This window comes from Carya illinoinensis, chromosome 8 (assembly GCF_018687715.1).
Source record: "Carya illinoinensis cultivar Pawnee chromosome 8, C.illinoinensisPawnee_v1, whole genome shotgun sequence".
NCBI classification, from domain to species: Eukaryota; Viridiplantae; Streptophyta; class Magnoliopsida; order Fagales; family Juglandaceae; genus Carya; species Carya illinoinensis.
In genome coordinates this window covers 19,387,446-19,406,690 of record NC_056759.1, presented here as the reverse complement: position 1 = coordinate 19,406,690, position 19,245 = coordinate 19,387,446, and positions in this window count along the sequence as shown.

The window sequence follows — 19,245 nt, the reverse complement described above, 5'->3', positions numbered from 1 at the left end:
ACTTCTTGGGCTTGGGGGAAACTAATGGAACGGTGTGTGCGGGGTTCAATTGGAAGAATGAAGTAAAAGACGGATTTTTTGGTGCCAATTCGTCCAAAGCTAGAACTGAACTTGAAGGGTCAAGGAGGGGTGTAAATGAAGAAGTTTCCCTTGAGAAAATGGTCTAAAATGCACATGGTGGTGCACCAAGGTTCTGATTGGCATTGACTTGGGAATTGACATGGCTTTGGTTCTATTGACACGTGATGGATCAAGGTGTTGCATTCAAACTTTGACTCAAATTAATGAACCAAAAATTTAGTGCAGTTTTACCTATAAGTATACAAGTGTTGTAGTATCTTACAGGATCGAATCCACAGGGATTGACTTTTGTGATAAAGAAAATAAATTCAGACAATGAAACGAAATTAAAAAGAAACGTACAATCGAATATAAAGATGAAGATTTATAAAATAAATGGATCAAACTAAAAATTATAAAATGAATTAATATAGAGAAAGACTAAGGTTTCGAGGATCCGTCTAATAATTTATGATATTGTTTCCGATCGATTTACTTCAATTAAACTAGAATAATGATTCCATTTAATTGGAAGATTTAGGATTTAAGATCAAGAAACAAATTGCTTATGATTGAGCGTGAAAGATTGATGATTAAAACATTCACAAATCTATTTGAATATCACAAGGATTCCTCAAGCATTCACTGTATTCGGAAATCACAATGAATCAAGATAAATATATAGATAATCAAAATATCCAATAATAAAATCCTTCAATTGATCAAGCTCACAAAATAAATTTTACGTGGATCCAAAAACAATATTTAAATCATTAAACTTCACATCTAACCTTAGTATGAAAATTTAGCCAACCATGTTCATCACAAGTGTTATAGAAACCACATAATTATTCTTCATTAAAAAATTAAAATAAAATACAAGAAATACTAGAAAATAACTTAAAAGTTATAAAATCAAAACCCAGCCGACGCCGAGAGAATAAAACTGGCACCATCGTTGAACTGCAAAAAACAGAAATAAACCGAGCTGGTCTGGAGGGAAACTCCCTCCACGTCCCTCACGTTAGAAACGAAACTTTCTTTCCCAGCTCCCACTGACTCTACATGTTTCTCACGTCCCAACTCTAACCCCCACGTCAATACCTTTCTCAGCAAATTAAAACTCCTCTTTTCTCCCGTTCGTTCACGTCCCTCCACTTAGTATTAGTTTCAAAGATATGATTTTTCAGTTAGGCCTACGATTTGATGTTTTTGGCTTAGATCCATGTTTTATTGAGTTTTAGCCATGTGATTTTAATTTTTATGGTTGTATCTTCTTTAGGAAACATTTTAAAACCTTGTGATGCTTTTATTTTGAAGATCTCACCTTCTTAAACCATTGATCAAGAGATTTATCAAAGCTAGTTGAGGAAAAAGTTTCTGTTTTTGGACTAAGTGTAAAACAAAAACTCCAAGTGTTATTTTGTGATTTTGGTGACTTTAGTTTGATGATTTAAAGCATGGTTGATCTTATGATGATGTTATGAATATGCTAAAAGTAAGATTTGTCTTTTTAGAATTTTTGGAGATGTTTTGATTTAGGATCAAAACTTGTGATTCAAGTGTTTGGATCTTTTTACAAAAAATTTTGGTGTTGATTATTAGCTTTTTCTAAATGGATATTTTAAGTATGGTTTTAAACTGAGGATAGGAAGACGTTTGTTGCAAAATTTTGGTTTAAGCATGAGTTTTGAAGTTGGAAGGAATTGCAACAAAAATCAAGAGAAATGGCCTATGGATGTTTTGGCCATAGCGTGTTTTCCATAGTTATGATTTATTTTAAATTTTTCTGCGTTTAGGACAAAATTTACATGAGGAATGTAAATTTTGAAAATTTTTGGAATTGGGATGTGAAATCCTTAAGTTAGGGGTAAAATGGTCATTTTTCCACATGTAGAGGGGAAAATGATAATTTTACTCTAATTTGTATCTTTACACATTTCTAATTGTTAGTAATTAAATTTCTAACTTTTAGAATACCCTCTTACAGTTCCTCGTGTTTCGCGCTTTATTCTCGTAGAATGCGACGATCGAAATAAGTTAACTTCTAACTTACTATCAGTTTACTGTGTATGTATGATGGGTAAGGGAACTACAATTTTTGTATGTATGTTATCATATATGCCGTGCCATGCCACGTCATAACATGTTTATCTGTTATGCATGATTTATTTTGTCACGAATATTTATCTGTTATATAATCTATTCTGTCACGTATTGCTATATGTTATAAGTATGCCATGTTAAGTATGCCACATGTTACATGTATGTCATATCATGTAATATTCACCATTACAAGTATGTCATGTTAAGTAAAGAAGTCAAATTAAGTTTATGTTAAGTCAAGTTTCAGATCATGTTTATGTTAAGTTATTCATGTAAATCAAGACCCTAAGTGCTAGGATGGGGTAATATCCTAGTGGAACTCCTTTGTTCATGCTGTAGTGTCTAAATAGGTGTGAAATTCCCTGGGTTGACGAAGTACAGTCAACAGGTTCTGAATGAGGCCTAATTAGCTGGTCACCAGAGCGCGCCAGGCACTAACGTCGATGGTGCCATATTTTTTTTTTACATGTGTTCACAGTAAGTGTGGCACAAACAATTCATGGGGCCACAACAACTTTGGAGTACGTATTAACGTACTCACAACTGGTGTAGATACTTGTTTTGTGATGCGGTAATCGGCAGGGACACACGGCTCAAGGGGACCTGTGTAGCACCCATATGGTCAATTTATTAATTAAGTCTATTGAATAAGATTCCAAGTTTATGTCATGAAGTTAAGAATAAGAAATATGTTATGGTCAAGGATAATACGCGCTGCTTGGTACTGCGGTCAAGGCTATGCGCTGCTGAGTACTATGGTGAAGGAGTAAAATCTGTTGTTATGTTATGTTCAGGTTCACGCTCAAGTTATGTTATGTCCATATTCACGTTAAGTTTCAAGTTCATGTTCATATCATGTTATGTTCATGTTTATGTTATGTTCAAGCTCACGTTCATGCTATATTATGTTCATGTTCATGTTAAGTTTCAAGTTCATGTTCATATCATTTTATGTTCACATTTATGTTATGTTTAAGCTCATGTTCATGTTATGTTATATTCATGTTCACGTTATGTTTCAAGTTCACGTTCATGTCATGTTATGTTCACGTACATGTTATGTTCAAGTTCACGTCCATGTTATGTTACGTTCATGCTCACATTATATCTCAAGTTCACGTTTATATCATGTTATGCTCAGGTTTATGTTATGTATGTTCACGTTCATGCTATGTTTCAAGTCCATGTTATGTTTCAAGTTTACGTTCTTGTTATGTTGCTAGTCCATGTTATGTTTTAAGTATAAGTTCATGTCATGTCAAGTCAAGCTCGGTTCATGTTTCAGTTCAGGTTATGTCAGTTATGCCATGCTATATATTAAGTTATGTTATGCTTACTTACAACTTTAATTATGCATTCATGCTTTTACTACCATGCATGCATCTTTAACCTATGTGGGAGTTTCCTGTTAACTTACTGAGATTTGTAATCAAATCTCACCATGGTAGTTCCAACTACCATTCCCCCCGAATGGTAGGCAATGTGTCAGGATCAGAGCAGAGAGCAAACACTGGTAGATAGGAGGAGGTTGACTAGACGTCGCAGACATGATGCGGAACTTACAACTTTGATAGATAGTTTTTGGTCAGTATTCTGGCCTCGTTAGTCGAGTTATATGAGTTACTTAACGAACTTATTCAATAGTGTATTTTAGTAATGTAAATATGGAGTCTGGCCTCCCATGTTTTTGAGATTACAGTCTTCTAAGACTCATGGATGTTTATTTTTGTTAAGTATGCTTGGATTACGATTTAACTACTTGGGATATTATAAGTTTGGTGCATAGTATTGCTACAAAAAAAATTATCCACTGCGAATATTGCATAATGCTAGATGCATTGTAGGAACATTGCAACTTATATATCATGAACGGGGGCAGGTAACGTTGTGTTGCATGTCCCGACGCTCCACATGTCTGTCCAATCCCAAATAAAATTTGGGGGCGTCATAGATGACTACTCATCTTTAAGTTGATTAATGCCCTTAAGTCAAGTTAGACACTTAACAATGGCTAGATGAGCACATTAGGCGCATGTGGAACTTCTTGGGCTTGACGGAAACCAATGGAATGGTGTGTGCAGGCTTCATGAATGAAGTCAAAGACAAATTTCTTGGTGCTAATTCCTCCAAAGCTAGAGCTGAACTAGGAGCTCAAGGAGGGGTGTAAATGAGGAAGTTTCCATCGATAAAATGGTCTAAGATGCCTCAGCTAGGGGCAGATATGTTGTAATGCACATGATGGTGCACCTAGGTTTCGGTAGGCGATGACTTGGGAATTGACATGTTTCGCTTCTATTGATCTATGATGGATCAACGTTGAGGGCGTTGAATGATGTAAAACAACAATAATATCAAAAAGTTCAAAAAGGACACACGGCTAAGGGCAAAACTGTACGAATGCATATGAAAGTGCACCTAGCTTCCAATTCGCTGTGAGTTGGAAATTCACATGGCTTTGTTTCTAGTGACGTGTGATAGATCAAGGCTAATCTTCTAAACCAATCTAACAATGATTTAAAACAACAATAATAACAAAAAGGTCCAAATCGAAAAGGCGAGAATGAATTTAAAGAGAAATTAAGCTCGAAATATGGTTTAGAGATTACCGATCATATTTAAGTTGATTAATGTGCTTATGTCAAGTTGAGAACATAACAACGGCTAGATGAGCACCTCAGGCGCGTGTGGCACTTCTTGGGCTTGTGGGAAATCAACAGAATATTGTGTGTGGGCTTCAATAGGAGGAATGAAGTGAAAGACAGATTTCATGGTGCCAATTCGTCCAAACCTAGAACTGAACTACGAGGGTCAGGGAGGTGTGCAGATGAAGAAGTTTCCCTCGAGGTAAAGGTCAAAAAGGACAAGGCTAAGGGCAGAATTGTATGAATGCACGTGAAAGTGCACCTAGCTTCGAATTCGCTATGAATTGGAAATTGACATGGCTTTGGTTCTAGTGACGTGTGATAGATCAAGGCTAGTCTTCTAAACCAAACGAAGAATGATGTAAAACAACAATAATAACAAAAAGGTCCAGATCAAAAGGGCGAGAATGAATTTAAAGAGAAATTAAGCTCGAAATTTGGTTTAGAGATTACCGATCATATTTAAGTTGATTAATGCACTTAAGTCAAGTTAGGAACATAACAATGGCTAGATGAGCACCTTAGGCCCATGTGGCACTTCTTAGGCTTGTGGGAAACCAATGGAATGTTGTGTGCGGGCTTCGATAGGTGGAATGAAGTGAAAGACAGATTTCTTGGTGCTAATTCGTCCAAACCTAGAACTGAACTACTTGGGTCAGGGAAGTGTGTGGATGAAGAAGTTTCCCTAGACAAAAAGGTCAAAAAGGACAAGACTAAGGGCGAAATTGTATGAACGCATGCGAAGGAGCACCTAGCTTCTGACTCACTGTCAATCGAGAATTGACATGGTTTTGGTTCTAGTGTCGTGTGATAGATCAAGGCTAATCTTCTAAATCAATCCAAGAATGATGTAAAACAACAATAATTACAAAAAGGTCCAGATCGAAATGGCTAGAATGAATTTGAAAAGAAATTAAGCTTGGAACATGGATTAGAGATTACTACTCAACTTTAAGTTGATTAATGCCCTTAAGTCAAGTTAGAAACATAAGAATGGCTAGATGAGCACTTTAGGCGCGTGTGGCACTTCTTGGGCTTGTGGGAAACCAATGGAATGTTGTGTGCGGGCTTAAATAGGAGGAATGAAGTGAAAGACGGATTTCTTGGTGCCAATTCATCCAAACCTTGAACTGAACTACGAGGGTCAGGGAGGTGTGTAGATGAAGAAGTTTCTGTTGAGGAAAAGGTCAAAAAGGACAAGGATAAGGGCGGAATTGTACAAATGCACGTGGAGGTGAACCTAGCTTTTGATTCATTGTGAATTGGAAATTGACCTGGCTTTGGATCTAGTGAGGTGTGATAGATCAAGGCTAATCTTCTAAATCGATCTAAGAATGATGTAAAACAACAATAATATCAAAAAGGTGCATATCGAACAGGCAAGAATGAATTTAATGGGAAATTAAGCTCAAAACATGGTTTAAAGATTACTAATTATCTTTAAGTTGATTAATGCGCTTAAGCCAAGTTAGAAACTTAACAATGGCCAGATGAGCACCTTAGGCGCGTGTGGCATTTCTTGGGCATGAGGGAAACTAATGGAAAGGTGTGTGCGGGGTTCGATAGGAAGAATGAAGTAAAAGGCGGATTTCTTGGTGCCAATTCGTCCAAAACTAGAACTGAACTAGGAGGGTCAAGGAGGGGTGTAAACGAAGAAGTTTCCCTTGAGAAAATGGTGTAAAATGCACATGGTGGTGCACCAAGGTTCCAATTGGTGATGACTTGGGAATTGACATGGCTTTGGTTCTATTGACATGTGATAGATCAAGGCTATTCTTCTAAATCAATCCAAGAATGATGTAAAACAACAATAATTACAAAAAGGTCCAGATCGAAATGGCTAGAATGAATTTGAAAAGAAATTAAGCTTGGAACATGGATTAGAGATTACTACTCAACTTTAAGTTGATTAATGCCCTTAAGTCAAGTTAGAAACATAAGAATGGCTAGATGAGCACCTTAGGCGCGTGTGGCACTTCTTGGGCTTGTGGGAAACCAATGGAATGTTGTGTGCGGGCTTAAATAGGAGGAATGAAGTGAAAGACGGATTTCTTGGTGCCAATTCATCCAAACCTAGGACTAAACTACGAGGGTCAGGGAGGTGTGTAGATGAAGAAGTTTCTGTTGAGGAAAAGGTCAAAAAGGACAAGGATAAGGGCGGAATTGTACAAATGCACGTGGAGGTGAACCTAGCTTTTGATTCATTGTGAATTGGAAATTGACCTGGCTTTGGATCTAGTGAGGTGTGATAGATCAAGGCTAATCTTCTAAATCGATCTAAGAATGATGTAAAACAACAATAATATCAAAAAGGTGCATATCGAACAGGCAAGAATGAATTTAATGGGAAATTAAGCTCAAAACATGGTTTAAAGATTACTAATTATCTTTAAGTTGATTAATGCGCTTAAGCCAAGTTAGAAACTTAACAATGGCTAGATGAGCACCTTAGGCGCGTGTGGCATTTCATGGGCTTGAGGGAAACCAGTGGAACGGTGTGTGCGGTGTTCAATCGGAAAAATGAAGCAAAAGACAGATTTCTTGGTGCCAATTCGTCCAAAGCTAGAACTGAATTTGGAGGGTCAAGGAGGGGTGTAAATGAAGAAGTTTCCCTTGAGAAAATGGTCTAAAATGCACATGGTGGCGCACCAAGGTTCCAATTGGTGAGGAGTTGGGAATTGACATGGCTTTTGTTGTATTGACATGTGATGGATCAAGGGTTAGCTTTTAAATCAGTCTAAGAATGATGGAAAAGAACAACAATATCAAAACGGTCCAGATCGAATGGGCTAGAATACTTTAAAATGAGATTTAGCTCAAAACATAGTTTAGAGATGACTAATAACCTTTAACTTGATTAATGACCTTAACGCAATTTAGAAGCCTAACAATGGCTTTAGATAAGCACCTTAGTGGCATGTGGCACTACTTGGGCTTGAGAGAAATCAATGGAATGGTGTATGCAGGCTTCAATAGGAAGAATGAAATAGAAGACAGGTTTCTTGGAGCCAATACTTCCAAAGCTAGAACTAAATCGGGATGGTCCAAGTAGAGTGTAAATGAGGGATTTGCCCTTGAGAAATTGGTCTAAAAGGCCTCGGCTAGGGGCAGATTTGTAGCAAGGCACATGACGGTGACCCCCGGTTGTGATTCGCTGTGATTTGGGCAATGAAATGGCTTTGCTTCTATTGACATGTGATGGATATGGACTAATCTTCTAATTCAATCTAAGAATGATGAAAAAAAAAAAAGAATAACGACAATAAAGTCCTCATCGAAATGGCTAGAAAGAATTAAAAAGGAAATTAAGCTCAAAACATGGTTTAGAGATGAGTAATCATCTTTAAGTTGATTAATTCCCTTATGTCAAGTTAGAAACATAAGAATGGCTAGATGAGCACCTTAGGTGCGTGTGGCACTTCTTGTGCACGAGGGAAACCAATGGAATTTGTGTGCGCGGTTCAATAGGAAGAATGAAGTGAAAGACGGATTTCTTGGTGTCAATTTGTCCAAAACTATAACTGAACTATGTGGGTCAAGGAGGGGGGTGTAAATGAAGAAATTTCCATTGAGGAAAAGGTCAAAAAGGACACTGCTAAGGGCAGAATTGTACGAATCCACATGAAGGTGCACCTAGCTTCCGACTTGCTATGAATTGGAAATTGACATGGCTTTGGTTATATTGACATGTGATGGATCAAGGATAATCTTCTAAATCAATCTAAGAATGAGTTAAATCAATAATAATATCGAAAAGGTTCAAATCAAAATGGCGAGAATGAATTTGAAAGGAAATTAAGCTTGAAACATGTATTAGAGACGACTACTCATCTTTAAGTTGATTGATACCCTTAAGTCAAGCTAGAAACTTAACAATGGCTAGATGAGCACATTAGGCGAATGTGGAACTTCTTGGGCTTCTGGGAAACCAATGGAATGGTGTGTGGGGGCTTCAATACGATGAATGAAGTGAAACACAAATTTCTGGGTGCCAATTCGTCCATAGCTAGAACTGAGCTAGGTGGTCAAGGAGGGGTGTAGATGAAGAAGTTTCCATCAAGAAAATGGTCTAAACTGCCTCAGCTAGGGGCAAATTTTTTGTAATGTGCATGATGGTACACCTAGGTTTCGATGGGCGATGACTTGGTAGTTGACATCGTTTTGCTTTTATTGACCAGTCATGGATCAAGGAAAATCTTCTAAATCAATCTAAGAATGATCTAAAACAACAATAATATCAAAAAGTTCAAAAAGTTCAAAAAGTACACATGGCTAAGGGCAAAATTGTATGAATGCAAATGAAGGTGCACCTAACAATGGCTAGATGAGCACCTTAGGTGTGTGTGGCACATCTTGGGCTTGTGGGAAACCAATGGAATGTTGTGTGCGGGCTTCAATAGGAGGAATGAAGTGAAAGACAGATTTCTTGGTGCCAATTCGTCCAAACCTAGAACTGAACTTCGAGGGTCAGGGAGGTGTGTAGATGAAGAAGTTTCCCTTGAGGAAAAGGTCAAAAAGGACAAGGCTATGGGCAGAATTGTACGAATGCATGTGAAGGTGCACCTAGCTTCCAATTCGCTGTGAATTGGAAATTGACATGGCTTTGGTTCTAGTGACGTGTGATAGATCAAGGCTAATTTTCTAAATCGATCTAAGAATGATGTAAAACAACAATAATGTCAAAAAGGTGCATATCGAATGGGCAAGAATGAATCTAAAGTGAAATTAAGTGCAAAACATGCTTTAGAGATTACTAATCATCCTTAAGTTGACTAATGGGCTTAAGTCAAGTTAGAAACTTAACAATGGCTAGATGAGCACCTTTGGCGCGTGTGGCATTTCTTGGGCTTGAGGGAAACCAATGGAACAGTGTGTGCGGGGTTCAATAGGAAGAATGATGCAAAAGACGGATTTCTTGGGGCCAATTCAACCAAAGCTAGAACAGAACTAAGAGGGTCAAGGAGGGGTGTAAATGAAGAAGTTTCCCTTGAGAAAATGGTTTAAAATGCACATGGTGGTGCACCAAGGTTCCAATTGGCAAGGACTTGGGAATTGACATGGCTTCTGTTCTATTGACATGTGATGGATCAAGGCTAATCTTCTAAATTAGTCTAAGAATGATGTAAAACAACAACAATATTAAAGAGGTCCAGATCGTATGGGCTAGAATACTTTAAAATGAAATTTAGCTCAAAACATGGTTTAGAGATGACTAATAATGTTTAACTTCATTAATGACCTTAACTCAAATTAGAAGCCTAACAATGGCTTTAGATAAGCACCTTAGTGGCATGTGGCACTACTTGGGCTTGAGAGAAATCAATGGAACGGTGTATGCAGGTTCAATAGGAAGAATGAAATAGAACATGGGTTTCTTGGAGCCAATTCGTTCAAAGCTAGAACTAAACCGGGATGGTCCAAGTAGAGTGTAAATGAGGGATTTTCCCTTGAGAAATTGGTCTAAAAGGCCTCAGCTAGGGACAGATTTGAAGCAAGGCACATGACGGTGACCCCAGGTTGCAATTCGCTGTGATTTGGGCAATGAAATGGCTTTGATTCTATTGAAATGTGACGGATATGGACTAATCTTCTAATTCAATCTAAGAATGATGAAAAAAAAGGAATAACAGCAGTAAGGTCCTGATCGAAATGGCTAGAAGGAATTAAAAAGGAAATTAAGCTCAAAACATGGTTTAGAGATGACTAATCATTTTTAAGTTGATTAATGCACTTAAGTCAAGTTAGAAACATAAGAATGGCTAGATGAGCACCTTAGGTGCGTGTGGCATTTCTTGGACATGAGGGAAACTAATGGAATGTTGTGTGCGGGCTTCAATAGGAAGAATGAAGTGAGAGACGGATTTCTTGGTGCCAATTCGTCCAAAACTAGGACTGAACTATGAGGGTCAAGAAGGGGGGGTGTAAATGAAGAAGTTTCTATTGAGGAAAAGGTCAAAAAGGACACGGCTAAGGGCAGAATTGTACGAATGCACATGATAGTACACCTAGCTTCCGACTCGCTGTGAATTGGAAATTGACATGGCTTTGGTTCTATTGACATGTGATCGATCAAGGATAATCTTCAAAATCAATCTAAGAATGAGTTAAAACAATAATAATATCAAAAAGGTCCAGATCAAAATGGCTAAAATGAATTTAAAAGGAAATTAAGCTTGGAACATCGATTAGAGATGACTACTCATCTTTAAGTTGATTAATGCCCTTAAGTCAAGCTAGAATCTTAACAATGGCTAGATGAGCACATTAGGTGAATGTGGAACTTCTTGGGCTTCAGGGAAACCAATGGAATGGTGTGTGCGGGCTTCAATACGATGATGAAGTGAAAGACAGATTTTTGGGTGCCAATTCGTCCATAGCTAGAACTGAGCTAGGAGGTCAAGAAGGGGTGTAAATGAAGAAGTTTCCGTTGAGAAAATGGTCTAAAATGCCTCAGCTCGGGGCAGATTTGTTGTAATGTGCATGATGGTGCACCTAGGTTTCGATTGGCGATGACTTGGGAATTGACATGGTTTTGCTTGTATTGACCAGTGATGGATCAAGGAAAATCTTCTAAATCAATCTAAGAATGATGTAAAACAACAATAATATCAAAAAGTTCAAAAAGTACACACGGCTAGGGAGCAATTGTACTAATGCATATGAAGGTGCACCTAGCTTCCGATTCGTTGTGAATTGGAAATTGACATGGCCTTGGTTCTAGTGACGTGTGATAGATCAAGGCTAATCTTCTAAATCGATCTAAAAATGATGTAAAATAACAATAATATCAAAAAGGTGCAGATCGAACGGGCAAGAATGAATTTAAAGGAAAATTAAGCTCGAAACATGGTTTAGAGATTACTAATCATCTTTAAGTTGATTAATGCGCTTAAGTCAAGTTAGGAACTTAACAATGGCTAGATGAGCACCTTAGGCACTTGTGGCATTTCTTGGGCTTGAGAGAAACCCATGGAATGGTGTGTGTGGGGTTCAATAGGAAGAATGAAGTAAAAGATGGATTTCCTAGTGTCAATTCTTCCAAAGCCTAAACTGAACTAGGAGAGTCAAGGAGGGGTGTAAATGAAGAAGTTTCCCTGGAGAAAATGGTCTAAAATGCACATGGTGGTGCATCAAGGTTCCGATTGGCAATGACTTGGGAATTAACATGGCTTTGTTTCTATTTACATGTGATGTATCAAGGCTAATCTTCTAAATCAGTCTAAGAATGATGTAAAACAACAACAATATCAGAAAGGTCCAGATCGAAGGGGTAGAATACTTTAAAATGAAATTTAGCTCAAAACACGGTTTAGAGATGACTAATAACCTTTAACTTGATTAGTGACCTTAACTCAAGTTACAAGCCTACCAATGGCTTTAGATAAGCACCTTAGTGGCATGTGGCACTACTTGGGCTTGAGAGAAATCAATGGAACGGTGTATGCAGGCTTCAATAGGAAGAATGAAATAAAAGACGAGTTTATTGGAGCCAATTCTTCCAAAGCTAGAACTAAACCGGGATGGTACAAGTAGAGTGTAAATGAGGGATTTTCTCTTGAGAAATTGGTTTTAAAGGCCTCGGCTATGGGTAGATTTGTAGCAAGGCACATGACGGCGACCCCAGGTTCCAATTCACTGTGATTTGGGCATTGACATGGCTTTGCTTCTATTGACATGTGATGGATATAGACTAATATTCTAATTCAATCTAAGAATGATGAAAAAAAAAAAAAGAATAGCAGCACTAAGGTCCTAATCGAAATGGCTAGGAAGAATACAAACGGAAATAAAGCTCAAAACATGGTTTAGAGATGACTACTCATCTTTAAGTTGATTAATGCCCTTAAGTTAGGCTAGAAACTTAACAATGGCTAGATGAGCACCTTAGGCGCGTGTGGAACTTCTTGGGCTTGAGGGAAACCAAAGGAATGGTGTGTGCGCACTTCAATACGATGAATGATGTGAAAGACAGATTTCTTGGTGCCAATTCATCCATAGCTAGAACTGAGGTAGGAGGTCAAAGAGGGGTGTAAATGAAGAAGTTTCTATCAAGAAAATGGTCTAAAATGACTCAGCGAGGGGCAGATTTGTTGTAATGTGCATGATGGTGCACCTAGGTTTTGATTGGCGATGACTTGGGAATTGACATGGTTTTGCTTGTAATGACCCGTGATGGATCAAGGAAAATCTTCTAAGTCAATCTAAGAATGATGTAAAACAACAATAATATCCAAAAGTTCAAAAAGGACACATGGCTAAGGGCAGAATTGTACGAATACACATGAAGGTGCACCTAGCTTCTGATTCGCTGCGAATTGGCAATTGACATGGATTTGGCTCTAGTGACATTTCCGAGATCAAGGCTAATCTTCTAAATCAATCTAAGAATGACGTAAAACAACAATAATAACAAAAAGGTCCAGATCGAACGGGCAAGAATGATTTTAAAGGGAAATTAAGCTCAAAACATGGTTTAGAGATTTCTAATTATCTTCAAGTTGATTAATGCGCTTAAGTCAAGTTATAAACTTAAAAATGGCTAGATGAGCACCTTAGGCGCGTGTGGCATTTCTCGGGCTTGAGGGAAACAAATGGAACGGTGTGTGTCGGGTTCAATAGGAAGAAGGAAGTAAAAGATGGATTTCTTGGTGCAAATTCGTCCAAAGCTAGAACTAAACTCGGAGGGTCAAGGAGGGGTGTAAATGAAGAAGTTTCCCTTGAGAAAATGGTCTAAAATGCACATGGTGGTGCACCAAGGTTCCAATTGGCGATCACTTGGGAATTGACGTGGCTTTGGTTCTATTGACATGTGATGGATCAAGGCTAATCTTCTAAATCAGTCTAAGAATGATGTAAAACAACAACAATATCAAAAAGGTCTAGATCGAATGGGCTAGAATACTTTAAAATGAAATTTAGCTCAAAACATGATTTAGAGATGACTAATAACCTTTAACTTGATTAATGACCTTAACTCAAGTTAGAAGCCTAACAATGGCTTTAGATAAGCACCTTAGTGGCATGTGGCACTACTTGGGCTTGAGAGAAATCAATGGCACAGTGTATGCTGGCTTCAATAGGAAGAATGAAATAGAAGATGGGTTTTTTGGAGCCAATTCGTCCAAATCTAGAATTAAACTGGGATGGTCCAAGTAGAGTGTAAATAAGGGATTTTCCCCTGCGAAATTGGTCTAAAAGCCCCCGGCTAGAGGCAGATTTCTAGCAAGGCACATGACGATGACCCCAGGTTTCGATTCACAGTGATTTGGCAATGACATGGCTTTGCTTCTATTGACATGTGATGGATATGGACCAATCTTCCAATTCAATCTAAGAATGATGAAAAAAAAAAAAAAGAATAATAGCAATAAGGTCCTGATCAAAATGGCTAGGAAGAATTAAAAAGGAAATTAAGCTCAAAACATGGTTTAGAGATGACCAATCATCTTTAAGTTGATTAATGCCCTTAAGTCAAGTTAGAAATGTAAGAATAGCTAGATGAGCACCTTAGGCACGTGTGGCACTTCTTGGGCACGAGGGAAACCAATGGAATGTTGTGAGCGGGCTTCAATAGGAAGAATGAAGTGAAAGACGGATTTCTTGGTGCCAATTCGTCCAAAACTAGAACTGAACTATGAGGGTCAAAGAGGGGTGTAAATGAAGAAGTTTCCCTTGAGGAAAAGGTCAAAAAGGACACGGCTAAGGACGTAATTATACGAATGCACATGAAGGTGCACCTAGCTTCTGATTCGCTGTGAATTGGAAATTGACATGGCTTTGGTTCTAGTGACGTGTGATAGATCAAGGATGATCTTCTAAATCAATCTGAGAATGATGTAAAACAACAATAATAATAAAAAGGTCCAGATCGAAATGCCAAGAATGAATTTAAAAGGAAATTAAGCTTGAAACATGGATTAGAGATGACTACTCATCTATAATTTGATTAATGCCATTAAGTCAAGTTAGAAACTTAAGAATGGCTAGATGAGCACCTTAGGCCCATGAGGCACTTCTTGGGCTTGTGCGAAACCAATGGAATGTTGTGTGTGGGCTTCAATAGGTGGAATGAAGTGAAAGATGGATTTCTTGGTGCCAATTTGTCCAAACCTTGAACTGAACTACGAGGGTCAGGGAGGTGTGTAGATGAAGAAGTTTCCCTTGAGGAAAAGGTCAAAAAGGACAAGGCTAAGGGCGGAATTGTACGAATGCAGGTGAAGCTGCACCTAGCTTCCGATTTGCTATGAATTAGAAATTGGCATGGCTTTGGTTCTAATGACGTGTGATAGATCAATGATAATCTTCTAAATCAATCCAAGAATGATGTAAAACAACGATAATATCAAAAAGGTGCAAATCAAACTGGCAAGAATGAATTTAAAGGGAAATTAAGCTCAACACTTGGTTTAAAGATTACTAATCATCTTTAAGTTGATTAATGCGCTTATGTCAACTTAGAAACTTAACAATAGCTAGTTGAGCACCTTAGGAGCGTGTGGCATTTCTTGGGCTTGAGGGAAACCAATGGAACGGTGTGTGCGGGGTTCAATAGGTGGAAATGAAGTAAAAGATGGATTTCTTTGTGCCAATTCGTCCAAAGCTAGAACTGAACTAGGAGGGTCAAGGACGGGTGTAAATGAAGAAGTTTCCCTTGAGAAAATGGTCTGAAATGCCCATGGGGGTGCACCAAGGTTTCGATTGGCGATGACTAGGGAATTGACATGGCTTTGGTCTATTGACATGTGATGGATCAAGGCTAATCCTCTAAATCAGTCTATCTAAGAATGATGTAAACAACAACAATATCAAAAAATTCCAAATCAAATGGGCTAGAATACTTTAAAATGAAGTTTAGCTCAAAACATGGTTTAGAGATGACTAATAACCTTTAACTTGATTAATGACCTTAACTCAAGTTAGAAGCCTAACAATGGCTTTAGATAAGCACCTTAGTGGCATGTGGCACTACATGGGCTTGAGAGAAATCAATGGAACGGTGTGTGCAGGCTTCAATAGCAAGAATGAAATAGAAGACGGGTTTCTTGGAGCCAATTCGTCCAAAACTAGAACTAAATCGGGAAGGTCCAAGTAGAGTGTAAATGAGGGATTTTGCCTTGAGAAATTGGTCTAAAAGGCCTCGGCTAGGGGCAAATTTGTAGCAAGGGACATGATAGTGACCCCAGGTTCCGATTTGCTGTGATTTGGGCAATGACATGGCTTTGCGTCTATTGACATGTGATGGATATGGACTAATCTTCTAATTCAATCTAAGAATGATGAAAAAAAAAGAATAACAGCAATAAGGTCCTAATCGAAATGGCTAGAAAGAATTAAAAAGGAAATTAAACTCAAAACATGGTTTAGAGATTACTAATCATCTTTAAGTTGATTAATGCCCTTAAGTCAAGTTACAATTATAGGAATGGCTAGATGAGCACCTTAGGCGCGTGTGGCACTTCTTGGGCACGAGGGAAACCAATGGAATGTTGTGTGCGGGCTTCAATAGGAAGAATGAAGTGAAAGACGGATTTCTTGGTGCCAATTCGCCCAACACTAGAACTGAACTATGAGGGTCTAGGAGGGGGTGTAAATGAGGAAGTTTCCCTTGAGGAAAAGGTCAAAAATGCACATGGGGGTCCACCACGGTTTCGATTGGCGATGACTTGGGAATTGACATGGCTTTGGTTCTATTTACATGTGGTGGATCAAGGCTAATCGTCTAAATCAGTCTATCTAAGAATGATGTAAAACAACAACAATATCAAAAAATTCCAAATCGAATGGGCTAGAATACTTTAAAATGAAATTTAGCTCAAAACATGGTTTAGAGATAACTAATAACCTTTAACTTGGTTAATGACCTTAACTCAAGTTAGAAGCCTAACAATGGCTTTAGATAAGCACCTTAGTGGCATGTGGCACTACTTCGGCTTGAGAGAAATCAACGGAACGGTGTATGCAGGCTTCAAGAGGAAGAATGAAATAGAAGACAGGTTTCTTGGAGCCAATTCGTCCAAAACTAGAACTAAACCGGGAAGGTCCAAATATAGTGTAAATGAGGGATTTTCCCTTGAGAAATTGGTCTAAAAGGCCTCGGCTAGGGGCAAATTTGTAGCAAGGGACATGACAGTGATCCAAGGTTCCGATTCGCTGTGATTTGGGCAATGACATGGCTTTGCTTCTATTGACATGTGATGGATATTGACTAATCTTCTAATTCAATCTAAGAATGATGAAAAAAAAAAGAATAACAGCAATAAGGTCCTGATCAAAATGGCTAGAAAGAATTAAAAAGGAAATTAAACTCAAAACATGGTTTAGAGATGACTAATCATCTTTAAGTTGATTAATGCTCTTAAGTCAAGTTAGAATTATAGGAATGGCTAGATGAGCACCTTAGGCGCGTGTGGCACTTCTTGGGCATGATGGAAACCAATGGAATGTTGTGTGCGGGCTTCAATAGGAAGAATGAAGTGAAAGACGGATTTCTTGGTGCCAAATCGCCCAAAACTAGAACTAAACTATAAGGGTCTAGGAGGGGTGTGACGCCCCCAAATCCCCACGCACGGACACGGGAAAATCAAGACGTCCGGATGATGACATCACGGGTCAACACCCTATCGACGAGTGCCAAGTGTGTGTATAAGCAACGAATGTGCACGAAGAAACACGCAGCAGATAACGAAAGTCCTGTCTAAGTACTAGAATTTTTTCTTAGTTTAATACAAAGCTGTTCAAAACATACATAATAAAATATTATGAACTACAAATATTTTTTAAAGCCAAATACAAAGCATTAACTTCAACTCAATACTCCGGTAGAGCCGCATCCTTGGGCTCAGCCTCCTCCTCCTCCTCGATCTCTACATCAAAATCTACGGTACCAAAAATGGTACTGCAGGTAAGTAAAATTCAAACACCACTAGATAAAAGCATATTAAAACTCAAACAATATGCATGAAGAATGCCAATGCACGAAACTCATAAAACCATATTTTTCCACGCACGCCAAAAATCCCATTTGGCCCATAAACATAATACTTTCCAAAACTCATCAAAAGTCACATTTGGCCCATATCCAACTCAAACCATTAACCAATTAATCCGTATGCACCATGATCTCCCCTAGGGGTCATCCGCACACCCTGGCTCCTGTGTCATACCGCAGGTAACAACCACGCGTGTGACACTTAAACGAGCGATGCCTAGTTTCGCGCCCCGCGCATTTGTAGCCAAGCATCCTCTAGCCCTCGCTCCCGTCGTCACCCAGCGACAACTCAGAGGATGTCACTCAGTATATTATGCTCCCGAGTGACCAGAGGAGCTCCACCGAGATAATAACCCATCCCGGCTTGGGCTCGTGAAACACACACACCCGAAAATCCATTTACACCAACAAAACATGATTTTCTCAATTAAAATAAAACACATATGTATGCAATATGTAATGGACGCCTCATGGCACAAATAACCAACCAATCACAAACAACTCAAAACCAAGCACTCCGTCCTCAATCCATCCGACCCCCGAACTCCTCGAACTCAGTCCGGAATCAACCAACCAACAGTAAATAATTTATTGTATGAGCAAAATATATTTAAATCTAAAATTAGAGTTTGAAAAATACTTACAGCACTATATGGTATTTTTTGAAAGCTAGCGGCGTTGCAAATGGCGGAGGAAAAGCAACGTAACAGTGTAATTTTACACTATGGCCGTGGGTAATAAATGACCCACTTTCGAACGGGGATGAACCAAGGCACAAAATTGATATGGAAGGGTCTTGAGATGTTTATGAAGGTAAAGGGAGTGAGTTTTGGCTGTGGGTGGCGGTGGAAATGGCAGTGGAAGCGAAAAAAGGCCAAATCAAAGTTGAGCTCGTGGGAGCTGCTCCAGCAATAGATCAAGGCTGGAAATGGGTGGTTTAGGTCGACAAGAGGTAGGGGAAGAAGCTGTGAAGAGATGGTGGCCAGAGGTGGTGCGACGGCGCCAGAATCGGTGAAAACCGTGTGACTTGGAGGAGCTCGTGGTAGCTAACGGTGGCTCGGATGGAGGTGAAACTTGGTGAGGATGTTCACCGGTGAGAGGGGAAGAAAACTGGATGGGTGGTGTAGGCCACACTGCCGACGAGCGGCGGTTTTGGGCTGCAAAAACAACCGGCAGCAGGGGAGAAAAACAAGGCTGGGGCCGTGACTTCCAGCTGTGCGTGGCGGCTAACGGCTGGTCCGATGGCTCTGAAAATTGGTGGGGATGATCTTTGGTGGGAGGAGAAGAGAATGGTGGGGGTGGTGCACTACACGGCGGCGCGCCGGGCTGACAAACAGGCGGCAATGGGAAGGAGAGAAAAGGGGCTGTTGTGCGTACGCGGGAGAGGAGGAAGAAGAAAGAAGAAGAAAAGAAAGAAAAAGAAGGAAAATGAAAGAAAAAGGAAAAAGA